The sequence below is a fragment of the Squalius cephalus genome (genome assembly GCF_949319135.1).
Source record: "Squalius cephalus genome assembly, chromosome: 19".
Taxonomy (NCBI): domain Eukaryota; kingdom Metazoa; phylum Chordata; class Actinopteri; order Cypriniformes; family Leuciscidae; genus Squalius; species Squalius cephalus.
The window spans coordinates 15,154,623-15,163,380 of NC_137140.1; positions in this window are offsets into that span (position 1 = coordinate 15,154,623).

Here is an 8,758-nt window from a genome sequence, read left to right on the forward strand (position 1 = left end):
CTGAAGCTGGTACCCGGGCGTGGCAGGGGGGCTCGACAGCGCCCCCTGGAACGGGATCCGAACACTTGTCCATAAATCAGACACGCTTGCATGTAATAATATGAAACTCGGTACACATATAGATCTCATCGGGCCGAACAACTTTCGTGCTCTAAGTTTTACGCCAGCCCAACAGGAAGTCGGCTATTTAGGGTTGTTTGGAAACGCATGCTGTGGAATTTAATGTACTCCTCCTAGGGAATTCATCGATTCGCCTCCAAACTCGGTGTGCATGAAGTCAAGACATTGAGGATGCTAAATTGCGGACGGATTTTTGATATCTCGAACGGTTTGGCCGTGGCGAGGAAACGAATTTATGGCGAAAAAATGAAACAGGAAGTGTGTTATAACTTCTGCATACATTAACTGATCTTGATGAAACTTCAGCAGTGTGTTCGTTGTAAGAGGCCGATCGCACAGATGTGACTATTGTGAGTCAAAGTTATAGCGCCACCAACAGGCAGCAGGAAGTACATCACTATTAAAATGCTTTGAAATCACTGTCTTATTTTTACCAGATTTGCTTCAAACTTTATGTGTACAATGTAGACACACGGCAGATGTAAACCTGTGAAAGGATTATTGATATCTTAGATACTGTTGCCGTGGCAACGCATCAAACTTTAATATTCTTTTTTTATGCTTTTGAGACTCTTAACATACTTGAAATTGCATGAAACTCGACAGACACATCACATTTATTATCCAGTAGACATGTGCAAAGTTTCAGAAACGGGCGTGGTGAGGGGCTCAGTAGCGCCACCTTTAGTCATAAGTGGGGGGGTTAGTTTTATCAACAGCAACAAAACTTGGTATGTGTATTGTTCTCATCAAGACGGACAACTTTCTAATTTACATGAACCATCTCCGACCAACAGGAAGAGAGATATTTTGGTTTGAATGTGGATTTTCTGAAGAATTTTCTCTCCCTCTCTCTGTGTCTGTGTGTGTGTGAGGGGAGGGGGGGATTTGACTATTGCTTTTATATTGTTAATCAAGGTTTCAGGGGCTTTTGGGGTCCTTAACGTGCTCAAAAACTCTTGAAACTTTGCACACAGGTCAGAACCCACGGCCATCAGGGCCGGGCTGAAGCTGGTACCCGGGCGTGGCTGGGGGGCTCAACAGCGCCCCCTTGAACGGGGTTCTAAAACTTGATCCATATATCAAACACGCTCGCATGAATTAATATGAAACTCGGTACACATATAGATCTCATCGGGCCGAACAACTTTACCCCGGTCAAGTTTTACGCCAGCCCAACAGGAAGTCGGCTATTATGGTTTGTTTGGAAAACGCTTGCTGTGGAATGTGAAATACTCCTCCTAGAAAATTCACCGTGTCCCCTTCAAACTCGGTGTGCATGTAGTCAAGACTTTGAGGATGCTAAATTGCGGACAGATTTTTGATATCTCGAATGGTTTGGCTGTGGCGAGGAATCGAATTTATGGCGAGAAAAGAGAAACACGGAAGTGGAATAACTTCTGCATACATTAACTGATCTTGATGAAACTTCAGCAGTGTGTTCGTGGTAAGAGGCCGATCAGATGGATGTAGCTATTGTGAGTCAAAGTTATAGCGCCACCAACTGGCAGCAGGAAGTGTGTCACTTTCAACATGCTTTTGACAAAAGTGGGGGGGTTAGTTTTAACTACAGTAAAGAAAAAATAGTTTGTATATTGTTCTCATCAAGCCGGACAACTTTCTAATTTACATTCAATAGCTCTGGCCATCAGGAAGTCAGATATTTTGGTCTGAATGTGAATTTTTTTGCAAAATCAGCCTCTGAATTTTTAGCCACTCCTCTTAAACTATTATTTTATTCGTACCAAACTTTTTCAACATGATGAAACTACATTAAATATGCTAAATTGTGAATGGATAATAAATATCTCAAACGGTTTTGCTATGGCGAGGGATTAAATAATGTCCAAAAAGGAAACACTAAAAATCTTCTAAAAATGTAATTATATACCATTTATTTCTATATAAAAGTATACAAATATCACAACTAAACCCATTTTATTCTGTTTTTGCAATTCAAGAAGAATGAAAAAGTTAAAACAGGCTATTTAGTGCTATTTGGTTCAACAAAAAAGCAAACATAGGGCTATACTGCCAAAAGGACATCAAAATAGTATATAAAACTTTTTACCAGGTAGGCCAATATTGTATTTAAATATACATGTATTAGGTATGTGTCTGAGGATATTTTCCCACCGGTTAATCGACGTGTGACACGAGTGGGTGCTTTTAAATCGCTAATATAATAGTGTAAGAAAAATAATGATAATGTTGCACACACAAATCACACACATGTGGGAAAGAATGATGCTTTTAAACAACACTAAACCGCCATTAGGTGTCGCCAGGCATCCATCTTAATAAGCGAGTCATTGATTCATTCGTTCAAACGATTTGTTCGAATGAGTCGATCATGATTAAGACAGATGTTTATGGATTGATCATTCAATCTTTGAGTCAACCGATTCGTTAAAAATGCTGAATCGTTCAGTTATGAGAAAACACGTGATGCGTGATGGTTCTGCCGTGATCTTTGTTTAACTATTTTCGCTGCTGAAACAGAACAAAAACAGTCAACATTGCATCTAAAATGTAAGTGACTTAATTGTAACTGTTTATTAATCTGTTGTATGAAATCTAGGGGTGGGAGAAAAAATTTATTCTTAGATGCATCGCGATGCGGACGTGGACGATTCTGAATCGATTCACAAATGTCAAAAAATTGATTCTCTAAAAAAATATTTTTCTAATAACGTAATATTGACGGAAGGCAAAAGGCGGAACTCTAAGCGGACGTGCGTGCAGTCTGTGGCGCGCACATAACAGAGAAGTTTCTTCTGCTCACCAAGGCTGCATTTATTTGATTAAAAATACAAACAAAAACAGTAATATTGTAAAATATTATTCCAATTTAAAACAGCTGCTTTCTATTTTAATATATTTTAAACTGTTATTTATTCCTGTGATCAAAGCTGAGTTTTCAGCATCATTACTCCAGTCGTCACTGTCACATGATCCTTCAGAAATTATTCTAATATGATGATTGATACTCAAGAAACATTCATTATTATTTTAAATGTCGAAAACAGTTGTGTACAGTCTTTGATGAATAGAAAGTTCAAAAGAACAGCATTTATCTGAAATCTAAAGCTTTTGTAACGTTAAACACTACCGCTCAAAAGTTTTGGGTTAGTAATAATTAAAATTTTATTTTTTGGGGAAATAAATAAAATAAATCAGTACTTTTATTTATGAAGGATGAGTTAAACTGATCAACAGTTACAGTAAAGACATTTATAATGTTAAAAATATATATATTTGAAATATATGCTGTTCTTTTGAACTTTACATTCATCAAAGCATTTTGAAAAAAAAAAAATCTGTACACAACTGTTTTCAACATTGAAAATAATAATGAATATTTATTGAGCATCAATCATCATATTAGTATGATTTCTGAAGGATCATGTGACACTGAAGACTGGAGTAATGATGCTGAAAACTCAATTTTGATCACAGAAATGAATTACTATGTAAAATATTTAAAAATTGAAAACAGCTGTTTTAAATTGGAATAATATTTCACAATATTACTGTTTTTGTTTGTATTTTTAATCAATAAATGCAGCCTTGGTGAGCAGAAGAGACTTCTCCTAAAAACATTAAAAATCTTACTGACCCCAAACTTTTGAACAATTATATATATATATATATATATATATATATATATATATATATATATGTATGTGTGTGTATGTATGTATGTATATATATATATATATATATATATATATATATATATATATATATATATAAATATAGCTGCGAGCAGCGATGGAGGGCCAAAGCCGGCGGTACCGCCACCCCGGTGCCTTTAGGTAACTAAAGGCACCGGGGTTGCGGTGCCACCGGCTTGGGCCCGTAATCGCTGCTCGCAGCTATATTTATATTTATTATTATTAGGGCCCAAGCCCTGAAAGGGCGAAGGCCCTATTGTTTTCGGTAGGATTATTATTATTATTATTATTATTATTATTTTGTCAACCTTTCGGGCACTTTTGGGGCCCTTAACATGCTCGAAAACTCTTGAAATTTTGCACACAGGTCAGAACCCGCGGCCATCAGGGCCGGGCTGAAGCTGGTACCCGGGCGTGGCAGGGGGCCTCGACAGCGCCCCCTGGAACGGGATCCGAACACTTGTCCATAAATCAGACACGCTTGCATGTAATAATATGAAACTCGGTACACATATAGACCTCATCGGGCCGAACAACTTTCGTGCTCTAAGTTTTACGCCAGACCAACAGGAAGTCAGCTATTATGGGTTGTTTGGAAACGCATGCTGTGGAATTTGATGTACTCCTCCTAGGAAATTCATCCATTTGCCTCCAAACTCGGTCGGCATGAAGTCAAGACATTGAGGATGCTAAATTGCGGACGGATTTTTGATATCTCGAACGGTTTGGCCGTGGCAAGGAAACGAATTTATGGCGAATAATTCAAACAGGAAGTGTGTTATAACTTCTGCATACATTAACTGATCTTGATGAAACTTCAGCAGTGTGTTAGTTGTAAGAGGCCGATCACATGGATGTGACATTTGTGAGTCAAAGTTATAGCGCCACCAACTGGCAACAGGAAGTGTGTCACTTTCAAAATGCTTTGAAATCACCCTCTTATTTTTACCCGATTTGCTTAAAACTTTATGTGTATAATGTAGACACACGGCAGATGTAGGCCTGTGAAAGGATTATTGATATCTTAGATACTGTTGCCGTGGCAACGCATTAAACTTTAATATTCTTTTCGGATGCTTTTGAGACTCTTCACATGCTTGAAAATGCATGAAACTCGACAGACACATCACATTTATTATCCAGTAGACATGTGCAAAGTTTCAGAAACGGGCGTGGTGAAATGGCTCAGTAGCGCCACCTTTAGTCATAAGTGGGGGGGTTAGTTTTATCAACAGCAACAAAACTTGGTATGTGTATTGTTCTCATCAAGACGGACAACTTTCTAATTTACATTAACGATCTCCGACCAACAGGAAGAGAGATATTTTGGTTTGAATGTGGATTTTCTGAAGAATTTTCTCTCCCTCTCTCTGTGTCTCTGTGTGTGTGAGGGGAGGGGGGGATTTGACTATTGCTTTTATATTGTTAATCAAGGTTTCAGGGGCTTTTGGGGTCCTTAACGTGCTCAAAAACTCTTGAAACTTTGCACACAAGTCAGAACCCCCTGCCATCAGGGACGGGCTGAAGCTGGTACCCGGGCGTGGCAGGGGGGCTCAACAGCGCCCCCTTGAACGGTGTCCCAAAACTTGGTCCATAGATCAAACACGCTTGCATGAATTAATATGAAACTCGGTACACATATAGATCTCATCGGGCCGAACAACTTTCCCCCGGTCAAGTTTTACGCCAGCCCAACAGGAAGTCGGCTATTATGGGTTGTTTGGAAAACGCTTGCTGTGGAATGCGAAGTACTCCTCCTAGGGAATTCATCCAATCCCCACCAAACTCAGTGTGCATGAAGTCAAGACATTGAGGATGCTAAATTGCGGACGGATTTTTGATATCTCGAACGGTTTGACCGTGGCGAGGAAACGAATTTATGGCGAGAAAAGAGAAACACGAAGTGGAATAACTTATGCATACATTAACTGATCTTGATGAAACTTCAGCAGTGTGTTCGTGGTAAGAGGCCGATCAGATGGATGTAACTATTGTGAGTCAAAGTTATAGTGCCACCAACTGGCAGCAGGAAGTGTGTCACTTTCAACATGCTTTTGACAAAAGTGGGCGGGTTAGTTTTAACTTCAGTAAAAAAAAAATAGTTTGTATATTGTACTCATCAAGCCAGACAACTTTCTAATTTACATTCATTAGTTCCGGCCATCTGGAAGTCAGATATTTTGGTCTGAATGTGGATTTTTTGGATATTTCAGACTCTGAGTTTTTAGTTACTCTTCCTTATACATAGGGCTATACTGCCCTCTTGTGTTCAAAATCAGGTAGGCCTATTGTATCTATATAAAAATATACTAGGTAATATGTGACTTTGAGAATATTTTACCACCGGTTAATCGACGTGTGACACCACTGGGGGCTTTTGAATCGCCAACTTAAAAACGAAAGTAAAATATGTTCGTCCGCACTGACATTGATAGTGGTTGAGCAAGCATTTCAAATGAATTCCTATGGAAGTAGGAATTAACTGAAAAACATTCCTCGCTCGTTCCTCGCCGTGGACGCGCACCGTTATGAATGCCCATGCAGCCGTGAGCATTTTAGTTTAATTTTAAAATTAGCGCCTTTCGGGGGGTGGATTGCTTGAAATTATTTTACAAAAGCACAATGTTGTGTTTTATTGCGACTGTACACAAATATAAGTTAACACTTTGCAGTTTGAATGTCGTCCTGTATAATGACGGAGTATGTTTTTATGTGTCCACTGTTCAAACGCGCCCACGCCACACACACACACACACACACACACACACACACACACACACACACACACACACACACACACACACGGTTTACTATCTTTGTGGGGACTCTCAATTCATACATTCACAGTAAGCACCGCTCCACTGTGGTGTTTCCAAGCACATTTTTGCACTTGTGAAAAGGATGATTTTTTCCGTTGATATTGGAACACGAGTGAAGAACAAAGCCTATAATAAAGAATAGTTTAGCATCCAAATACATAGCAAATGTTGAAACATTTTGATTCTAATGAGAGGGTTACGTGAGCCCAACACTGCTTTCTTTCATTTTTATTTTTACATTAAATTTAAAGGATTTGTTGTGGAATATTTTGAGTGTATCATAAAATCAGAATAAGGTAAGTCAAGCAATATTTTTGGTATTTTATATATATATATATATATATATATATATATATATATATATATATATTTTATATATATATATATATATATATATTTTATATATATATATATATATATATATATATATATATATATATATATATATATATATATAAATATAGCTGCGAGCAGCGATGAAGGGCCAAAGCCGGCGGTACCGCCACCCCGGTGCCTTTAGGTAACTAAAGGCACCGGGGTTGCGGTGCCACTGGCTTGGGCCCGTAATCGCTGCTCGCAGCTATATTTATTATTATTATTATTATTTTGTCAACCTTTCGGGCACTTTTGGGGCCCTTAACATGCTCGAAAACTCTTGAAATTTTGCACACAGGTCAGAACCCGCGGCCATCAGGGCCGGGCTGAAGCTGGTACCCGGGCGTGGCAGGGGGCCTCGACAGCGCCCCCTGGAACGGGATCCGAACACTTGTCCATAAATCAGACACGCTTGCATGTAATAATATGAAACTCGGTACACATATAGACCTCATCGGGCCGAACAACTTTCGTGCTCTAAGTTTTACGCCAGACCAACAGGAAGTCAGCTATTATGGGTTGTTTGGAAACGCATGCTGTGGAATTTGATGTACTCCTCCTAGGAAATTCATCCATTCGCCTCCAAACTCGGTCGGCATGAAGTCAAGACATTGAGGATGCTAAATTGCGGACGGATTTTTGATATCTCGAACGGTTTGGCCGTGGCAAGGAAACGAATTTATGGCGAATAATTCAAACAGGAAGTGTGTTATAACTTCTGCATACATTAACTGATCTTGATGAAACTTCAGCAGTGTGTTAGTTGTAAGAGGCCGATCACATGGATGTGACATTTGTGAGTCAAAGTTATAGCGCCACCAACTGGCAACAGGAAGTGTGTCACTTTCAAAATGCTTTGAAATCACCCTCTTATTTTTACCCGATTTGCTTAAAACTTTATGTGTATAATGTAAACACACGGCAGATGTAGACCTGTGAAAGGATTATTGATATCTTAGATACTGTTGCCGTGGCAACGCATTAAACTTTAATATTGTTTTCGGATGCTTTTGAGACTCTTCACATGCTTGAAAATGCATGAAACTCGACAGACACATCACATTTATTATCCAGTAGACATGTGCAAAGTTTCAGAAACGGGCGTGGTGAAATGGCTCAGTAGCGCCACCTTTAGTCAAAAATGGGGGCTTAGTTTTTCCTAGAATCACAAAACTTGGTAGGTGTATTGTTCTCATCAAGCCGGACAACTTTCTAATTTACAGTCATAACCTCAGACCACCAGGAAGTCAGATATTTTGGTTTGAATGTGGATTTTCTGGAGAATTTTCTCTCTCTCTCTGTGTGTCTGTGTGTGTGTGTGGGGGGGGGGGGGGGTTGTATATTCCATTTAATCTTTGTTTTTCAAGGTTTCAGGGGCTTTTGGGGCCCTTAACGTGCTCAAAAACTCTTGAAACTTTACACACAGGTCAGAACCCACAGTCATCAGGGCCGGGCTGAAGCTGGTACCCGGGCGTGGCAGGGGGGCTCAACAGCGCCCCCTTGAACACGGTCTGAAAACTTGGTCCATATATCAAATTCTTGCATGAATTAATATGAAACTCAGTACACATATAGATATCATCAGGCCGAACAACTTCCGCACTCTAAGTTATTAGATCCGCCCAACAGGAAGTCGGCTATTATGGGTTGTTTGAAAAACGCATGCTGTGGAATTTGATGTACTCATCCTAGAGAATTCATCCAATCGCCTCCAAACTCGGTCAGCATGAAGTCAAGTCATTGAGGATGCTAAATTGCGGACGGATT